Source organism: Gopherus flavomarginatus, chromosome 2 (assembly GCF_025201925.1).
Source record: "Gopherus flavomarginatus isolate rGopFla2 chromosome 2, rGopFla2.mat.asm, whole genome shotgun sequence".
Classification (NCBI taxonomy): domain Eukaryota; kingdom Metazoa; phylum Chordata; order Testudines; family Testudinidae; genus Gopherus; species Gopherus flavomarginatus.
Window position 1 is genome coordinate 188,023,850 of NC_066618.1, and position 9,791 is coordinate 188,033,640.

Here is a 9,791-nt window from a genome sequence, read left to right on the forward strand (position 1 = left end):
GTGTCAGGAAGTGTACGGAAAAAAGCCATTCAAAATATATATTTGGGGAAAGTGAGGCACAAGGAATAGTGCAGTGAGGAGAAAAAGAGGGGAAACTTGTTACAAGGCAAAGGCCTATCATGGGAAGGGAGAAAGCCTGGCAATAGGTATAGGTGAAAGGTGAAACTCAGTGCAAGGCTTATAGTAAGTCTAGCCAAAAGAAGGCTGAGGGGGGATATGCTTGCTCTTTATAAATATATCAGAGGGATTAATATTAGGGAGGGAGAGGAATTATTTAAGCTTAGTACCAATGTAGACACAAGAACAAATGGGTATAAACTGCACACTAGGAAGTTTAGACTTGAAATTAGACGAAGGTTTCTAACCATTAGAGGAGTGAAGTTCTGGAACAGCCTTCCAAGGGGAGTAGTGGGGGCAAGACATATCTGGCTTTAAAACTAAGCTTGATAAGTTTATGGAAGGGATGGTATGATGGGATAGCCTAATTTTAGCAATTGATCTTTGATTATCAGCAGATAAGTATGCCCAGTGGTTGGTGATGGGATGTTGGATGGGATGGGATCTGAGTTACTGCAGAGAATTCTTTTCTGAGTGCTGGCTGGTGAGTCTTGCCCACATGCTCAGGGTTTAGCTGATCGCCATATTTGGGGTCGGGAAGGAATTTTCCTCTGGGGCAGATTGGCAGAAGCCCTGGAGATTTTTCGCCTTCCTCTGCAGCGTGGGGCATGGGTCACTTGCTGGTGGATTCTCTGCAGCTTGAGGTCTTCAAACCACAATTTGAAGACTTCAATAACTCGGACATAGGTTAGGGGTTTGTTATAGAAGTGGATGGGTAGGGTTCTGTGGTCTGCTTTGTGCAGGGGGTCAGACTAGATGATCACATTGGTCCCTTCTGACCCTAGAATCTATGAGTCTATAAGTCAGGCAGGGGAAACCTGATAAGTGTAGTTCAGAAGGAAAAAAACAAAGCAGCTTTCTAATTAGTGCTGTTTTATAGTGAACGTGACCTCCTATCTTCTTTGCACACAGCATAGAAAAGGTAGTTAATTAAATACACATCCACAGTAGAAAAATAAAGTCTGAGGTGATATTTCTGGCAGGAGGTAGTGCTCTGGCTGGGGGTGGGGTAGGGGTGGAGGGGAAAGGCTTCCCGCAGTTTGCACAATTTGTGCTGTGTACAGCTAGAGAACAGTTACAGAAGGTGCTTGCCCTCATGTTAGTGCATACACCTTACCACACGAGGGCAATCATTTTGGAACAGCAGAAGGATGAGGGAGACTAAGGAGAGGATAACTGGACAGAAACAGAGTGATACTGAAATAGGGTCTGATTCTCCTGTTACTCCGATCAGCTATATACTGGTATGACTCCAGTAACTTCAGCGGAGTTATTCCAGCTCTGCTCTCCTGCAAGTGAGAAGAAAATCATAGATTTTAGGGGTCAGAAAGCATATATTAAATGTACAGATGAGACCAAGCCAAAACCTTGGTTCTGAACATCTTTAACTTCGCTGATTTTAAGAATTTCAATCCATACTGAGTCTGGGCCATTTCTACACTGAATCTCACCCTCCCTCTCCTGCCTGATTTATGAGGGGTTTGAATTCTGGATATAAATTATGGTTTTGGGACTATCTACTTAAGCTCTGTATACATGAAATATCCAATTAGTTTTAGATGACTGACAGAATAAAGCATTTGGTAGCTGCTGGACTTTGAAGCATAGATTCTTGCTGCCATCTAGTGACTTTTAAAGGTAACTAAAAACAGGCTCTTGTGGGCCATACTCCAGTGCCAGCGATGGCATTTATAATCCGGGAGTCTGGCTGTATTATTAGAGGAAAAGTAGGGACACTAGACTGGCAGAACAAAATAGCAAAGAAAAAAAAACTGTCCTTCTTTCTCAACAAGAGCTCTGGCAAAATAATTGTGGGAATTGTTCTAGTTTAATTACAATGAGGCACTAACAGATAATTATCCCTGGACCCAGTGTATCACCGAGTAATGCTATTTGCATCGCAGAGGAAAAAAAAAACAACTACATTTTCCCTCCCTAGAACTTGTACGGCCAACTGGAAGAATTATTTTGTGAGTGTGTCATTACTCTGCTGTACAAAAGGCTCCTTCTGCGTCCTAATGCACGGTGCAAGAGGCCCCGGGAAAAATTTTGATAGTTAAGAACATTTATTTAAATTTCAGTAGGTCCATTAAAAATGGAAAAAAGTATAAATAGAGCTAGAGCTATCCCAACAATGACAGTCCATCACCCATTAGATTATAAATCCTCCATATAGCAGTGTAAAGAAGGCTAACAATACAAATATAGTGTTAATCAATTGTTTGCACGTGTTGTCATTATACAAAAAGATTTTTCTACTACCCTAATAAAGTAAGAAATTAAATTAAGGGAAATAAAAATCCTATTAAAAATCCACACTTCCCAAGCTTTAAAGTAACAAAAGGTTAAGGGTAAAATCCTGGCCTCACTGAAGTCAAGGGAGAAATTCCTGGATTTCCACTGGGCCTGGATTTCAGCCTAATGTTCTCGAGTCTGTCAGTTAATTCAGAGACAGTAAATCAATGTAGAAGAACTTGGATGTATCTTCTCATTTTAGAACCCTTCCTGGAAAGCCTGCTGAGCTGATACCCATTTGTGTGTAAATTCGACCCAGAATGAACACAGTATCCATATACAAATCATTCCCCTATTCTTCTTGATCTTCTGTACAGCAGCACCTTCTTCTGCACCTGGCAGACTTCAGCCTCTCTACTTTCAGCCAATGATTAAAGTACACGTGGCTTTCAGCAGCAATAATTAAGAAAATAATAATTTGTAGTTTTTTTTATCTCCCCCTTACTCCTTCCATGGCATAGGTTTCCCTAGGAATCTCAATATGAAGATCACACCTGCTAGGAGGAATAGACTGGAAATACCATAGGACCCCCATTACCATTGCATCTCTTTCATTCTTGCTCAATGTCACCCCTGGGATTAATGGTGCCAGTGATGATAAATCAGCTCTACTCTTCATTTCTTCAGGGCAATGGCTGTAAATTACTTTGAATGGCCCCCACTTCCACCATCATGGAAGCTTTGCCGTGATCCCATGAGACAGGTTAAATCCTTGGCCTTGTCGTACCCGAAGCAGCGTGTAGAGTACAGTGCTGAGCCCACTGCCCACCAGCCCAGGGCTTTATAAAAGAAGGTGAATAATTTTTTTAAAAGAACAAATGTGAAATTTTCTTAAAAAATATGGTGTCACTTCAGTTATTTTTTAAAAAGACTATTAGCTGGAAATCAATGATGATGGTCCCTTTAGAGGACTAGGTTTCTTTTTAAAAATATGCTCATATGCATGCTACCTGGGAGAGTTTTTAATGCAATTCAGTGAAATTGGGAGCCATGTATCAGGGACATTCCTGGAGCAAATAGCCTCCTAATAAGGCAGAGGGGTAATATTTCCTCTCTTTAAAGGTGAATCCATCTTCCCAATGACAGGTTTGCGGTCCCTTTTGAACTCTGGGGATGTACAAAACAAAAGTGATTCAAAGTCAAAAAGCTCCTGCAGGTTTGCAGACTATCCTTAGGTGGTGAAACTCAAATTAAAAATAGTAGTGCCAGTGTGCTCTCTCCAAAGAAGAATAATCTTGCACAAGGTGATTGGCTTTCCTACTGTGCATTCAGGAAGACTGTGCAGTGTAACTTGTGCTCAGACCCAGCTGCTTGCAGGCAGATTACCCTTGTCTTCCCTTGGTACATATTAAGATAATATACAAATAATGAAGCCCTTTGCTGTTTGATGAATTCCTGCTTTGTCCTGGGTTTTTCACAACAGACAGCAGGAGATGATGCTGTAGCCTTTTGGGGGCATTGCATTCTGTCTACAGGGGCTAGTCCTTAAACTGTATTGTCAACAAGCAGAGGAGTCCAGGGGCAAAAAAATCTGCAGTTTAGCTGGGATATCTTTTAAAATGGTATGAAAGACTATTCATTAACTGCAGGATGTTCCCTTCAACAATAATTGCACGTAGCCGTTTGTATTAGATTTGGATTGAAGTTGCTTTATAATACACAATATTCAAGAACACCTTCTATAGGGGTTACTGTGGAACGTAGAAGTTTACAAGCTTTGTTTATTGGTCAAAGTATTATATACTCCACATATACAGAGGTGCTGTCTGAGCAGCCATAGAAAACGATCAAAATAATTTTCCTGTTCCATAGTTACAGTTGGGTAATGTGGAGAAATCTAGCCCATGAAGTGCTAAACCATGGGAATACACTGCCCAAAATATTTAATTAACTGTCACTGATGAGTGGAAAGGTCTTTTTTTTTTTTTTCCTCATAGAACTCTTCACAAATTGCACACACAGTTTTGCATATTCATGCTAAAAGTTCACACTGGAAATGAGATGCAAATTTTTAACAGTGATGGTAATTAACTGTTGGAACAACTTACCAAGGGATGTGGTAAATTATTTATCACTTGGAGTCTTCCAATCAAGACAGAATGTCATTTTGAAAAATATGCTGTAGTTCAACCCCAAGTTGCTGGACTCAGTTCACAAATCACGGGGAGAAACCTAGGCCTTTGTTAGGCAGGAGATCAGACTAGATCAGCGGTTCTCAACCCTCGCACAGTGGGGTCCGGGGTCCTGGTCTGGTTTGGGGTCCTGGCTGCACCCCAACCCTGCATGGCAGGGGTTGGGGTCCCCATGCAGCAGTGTCTGGGATCGGGGTCCTTGCCCCATGTCCAGCTCTCCACTCCTGGCCCCACTTTGTGGAGGGGTCTTTGGGCAGAGGGCACTGAGCATAGGGGTTTGTGGGAGGGTTTAGGTGCGGGGCACTGTGGTTTGCAACCTGTGGCCTAGCTAACACTTTGTGGCCCACAATGATAAATAGGTTGAGAACCACTGGACTAGATGATCCCTTTTGGCTTGAAAATCTACGACTCTATTATGACAATAACAAGAGTACATAATGCAAGCTCATTAGCAGATTGTCCAAAAGTCCCAAATGGTGGTGATGTCAAACCACATTGTTCACACATTTTTCCTGGCAGTTTATTTTCAAAACTCTAAAATTCTTTGGATTTCAAAACTTATTTCTCTTTCCCTTTTTAATATTTTGCTAAAATAAAGGCCTGCAGGAGGTCCTCAGGATCAGACCCTAGAAGAGGTCATGCTTAACAAAAAATCCCCAGAACCTGATACAAATGCTTATAGACATAAAAAGATAATAACTAGTTCCAATAAGTGAAAATATATCAAGTCTATTCTCACGGTGACCTTATTCACTAACTGAAGTGAAGGAACATTTCAGGAAAAAAGAATAGGTCTAGCTGTCCTGATTATCTTAGATTTGAACTTCCATAAAGCTTTCTCCTTAGGAAACAAGCAAACAGAAAGCTATGACAAATTGATATTAGATTGAATGTAGGTTTAAAAAAAACAACAACAACCCTTCAGAAAAGATTTTGCTTGCTTTGTATGACAGGCTGGGAAGTGTATGTGTAGTAAAGGCAAAATATTGCTAATTAAAATTGTGGCAATTTGGTGGACAGATGAAAGAAGCAGATGTGTGTGGTTTTTTTTTTTTTTAAATGATGGCAGTACATGAAATCCAATAGGAAAATCATACTTGCATGTACACAAGACCACATTTTGAAGTTCCATGTTGTGAAGTTTCTGACAGTCCTCCGTCACAGATGATTCAAATCTGAAGACCTTTTACAGAAATGCATATTTACAGAATTTGATTTTTGTAGCATTGTTGTAATTGGTGCCATCTTCTCTGTTGAAAAAGGCATATAATGACCTCTAGTGGTAAATATGTGCAAGAGACAACATCACTGTTGGTTACGCGTTCTTAAATTTATTGGTCGATTTATCCCACGGTACAGCATTCATATAACAAAAAGATTTCTCCACAGTGTCCATGTGCAACAAAAAATCAAACAAGAAAACTCTCTTTCAAGAAATCATTTCTTCACTTGGTTAGCGCTTTGTTTCCAAATACACCATTCACTTTTGTCTTTTACCTAGTGATAAGGGACCAAATAAAGGTTTGGAGGTTCAGTTCTCTCTGGATGTTATATATACAATTTTGGTCTAGAAACTATTGAAATCACATATGAAAAGTAAGGGCTAGACAAGCCAATGTAAGTAGCCTCATCAATATATTTCAAGCAGTCCCAAACTGTAGTAAATTACTGAAAAAGGAGGAGGGGAGAGATGGGAATGAAAAGGGAGAAAATAGAAACATTCTGGGGATCCTCCACTTCATGTGTGTGTATAATATAATAAATGAACTAGATGCAACCTAATATTTTCTTTTCAGTAATAATATATTAAGCCTTTACAGCAACATATAAACCATTTATGAAAGGTTTAGCAGTATCAATAGAGGGGAATAAACTCTACCAGAGTCAGAGAAATAAACCTAATATATGTGGCCAATTTACCCTTTCAATTTTAATATAATCAGGAATTATTTACGTGTAACAGTGGCATTCAGCTTTCGGATAAATACATGTTAACAGTGTCAATGCTTTAAATATGTTTTTGCAAAGATTTCTACACAAAATTGCAGTCATGCAACTTTCCAGTCTAAACACAAAATACCATGAGTACTGACAAACAGAGACATCGAGATCGACCCACTAACAAGGAGAAGGCCACCACAGACTTTGAAATGAGTGGTTTAGCTCCATTTCATACTTTGTAGTACAATGAGAAGGTGCTGATCCTGCACCAAGAACCTTTTAAGTAGACTCTTTCCATCGAAGTAAATGGGGCTCCATGTTAGTGCATGAAATTATTCATATGGGTCCCTGTCCAAGATCAAGGCCTAACTGGGAACATTTATTAATATTAAACTATAAAAAATATCAGCACATTTCTCCCACTTAGACAGGATAAAATTTTATTAAAATTATGTAGTTCATTCAGTTTGTAACCAATAGATGACACCTTTCTGTGAAAGATATTACTGTTCTGAAAAGTTATAATGTCTCTGTTACATTCTGGGGTGCAATCCAGACCAGTGAGCAGCTATGTTTTTGCCTGCCCTGTAGCTCTGGGTGCTTAAATGCTCTGATGCTTGTGGCTCACAGCCTGGACATCAACAATAAGCAGATAAGTATGCAGCAGACAAGTATCCTGACTATCTGTGTGCCTTGCAGCCCTGGTTTACTGCTATGACCCCAGCAGCCTGGTTGCAACACAATAACCCCGCTTTCTTAACCAATTACCTTATGCAGGGGGTCCACAACACATTAGCAGTCCCAAAGTTTTCCCCCAACCATCTGCCCTAAGGTTGTTTGCTCCTCTAAAGAGACAAAATGCATAGCTTGCACTTTAACTGGAGTTAATTATCATTTCAGTTCAAACACAGCACTGGGTTGGTTTCGATCACAAGTAAAAGAAGTTCATCAAGAAAAGGAGATAGGAGTGAGTTCAAGTATAAAGGACAGAGTTAGAAATGGTTACAAGAAAATAAAAATGGAAAACAAAACCAGTTTCTAGAGGCTGACTTAACAAATGAAGCTACAGCCTTTGTTCAAGGTAGTTTCCTTACCAACCTACTTTCCAGCAAGATGGCTGACCACCTCTCTTGTCAGGATCCCCCACAAAGTCCAAAGTGCGGTTCCTTTGTCATCTTAGATGAAAGATCACTTGGGGTTCATTGCTCCTCTCTTTTATAGTCCAGTGAGCCTTTGAAATGGATTCTTCTGAAGGCTATTCCCTCAAAATAAAATTCAGTCAGTCTGTGAGGAAGGAGACATGGAGTCTCATGTTGAAGGAAGTTTCATGTTGGTGTTGGCTAAAATGCAAATTAATGTGTTACTGCAATCTCCTTCCCCTGCTGTAATGTTGAGTATTTATCTCCTTCTCTTGTTGCTTTGATGGTCCTGTTTACCTTTTATGTAAATTGCATTCCTGTTGTCTCTTAATGTACACTGGAGTAACTTCAGCATTGCCTGGCAGAGACATTTAAAGAACACAATTCCCAGTGTGTTAGTAATTTTGAATTTGTCCTCCATTTATACACCATACAATAATATGAATGATATGTATGGTATTAGTTTTCTACTGATATCTTATGTGACACTTTAACATTAGTGATTTGGGGTATGCTGAATGGTCAGGCCAGCTGACACTCATTACCAGATAGCAGGGAGCCCTTTGCCCTTTTGCATTGGGAGGCTGTTTAGGGTCACAGTCATACAGCAAATCAATGGAAGAGCAGGAATAGCACCCATGCCCTCTCTAACCAGTTCAGTGGTCTGCCCATTGGATCATGTTGCCTTGTGGATATTTACATTGTTTGTAAAATTCAGTACTAAGTACAATATCTCAGAATGAGAATATTTTACATTATTCCATCACCTTTTATTCTGCACAGTCTGAAAGGGCTTTACAAAATTTGGGGTAACCCTAGTGGAGATAAAAGGACAATTCATATGAGTAGTTATAGGTGGCCCTAAATAGTTGAAGGAACACTAGAAAGACAAAGCGGGTGAGGTAATATCTTTTATTGGACCAACTTCTCTTGGGGAGAGAGAGAGTTTTCAAGGTTACACAGAGATCTTCAAGGAACTCTGGCCTTTATGTTTGAGGCAGCAAAGCTTGCCCCTTGAAGGGCTAAAGGCATGGGGTCAGTCAACCCTAGGTACTAATTACACACCTGAGCCTGGATCAGCTGGTTTCCCTATAAAGAGCAGCAAGTTTATGTAAAAGGAGAGTTCTTAGGGAGACAAGAGTGGAGTATGGAGCCTGCTGAGGGTAAGTCGGCTCTATCAGAGAAACTTGGGAGCATTGGCAGGGAGACCAGAGTGGAATATAGTGGTACTGGAAAAAAGTAGGCTCGAGGTGAGAAACCCGGAACTTGGGGAGTGAGACACAGGCAGGAAAGATCTAGGAGTGATCTGATGAGGTAAATGGATAAACCTGAAGAGGGATTTGTTAAGTTTATTTTGAATGTGTATTCGTTTAATAAACCAGAATCTGAGAGAGGCTGCGAGTGGACAACGGTCTATGAGTTATTGAAGGAGCCCCTTGAAGGGGGAAACTGTGGCAGAATGTCGGGTTGCAAATGAGGCAGCTTGCCCTATAACAATGCAAATGAGACTTATTTCACTCACTGCTGGTGTGCAGTTCTTGTGCCTTTGGGGTGAAAGGTAGTAGTTATTTAACAGTGCATCACACCACAACTGCATTTTAGAAGACAGTGAAGGCTCCTATATCTGGCTGACGCTAGTGAGGAGATTTAGATAGGCTGGATGTTACTAATTTTGAATTTTGGCCTGAACACCAGGAAAAGTTTTAATCTTCTTCCCATGAGTATCATGGGACAATGAGGCAAAAATTTTCATTCAGATATAAATCTATACTTAGTGGTCTAAATACAAAGTGGTCTGGTTTTCAGGTGTGCTGGCTATCCAGAAATTCCACAGAAGAATTGGGTGCTGCACTTTTTGAAAATCAGGCTACTTTTATCTAGGTGCCTAAATATGAACTAAGGAGCTTAATTTGGGTTGAAAAAATTCACCCTGATGACCAGGAGTGTTTGCAATCTCAAATGCATCGCTCATCAAAGACAGCACCTGCAGGAGTACACATCATACCCCAACGTCAAAAGTTAGGTTTGATAAAGCTTAGAGGAAACTGTGCCACCTATTAAGTAAACATCATTGCCTCCCTATTTAATTAACTAGCTTAAAAATCTAAATAATATGACAGGGCCGCCCAGAGGATTCAGAGGGCCTGGAGTCTTCGGCGGCGGGGGG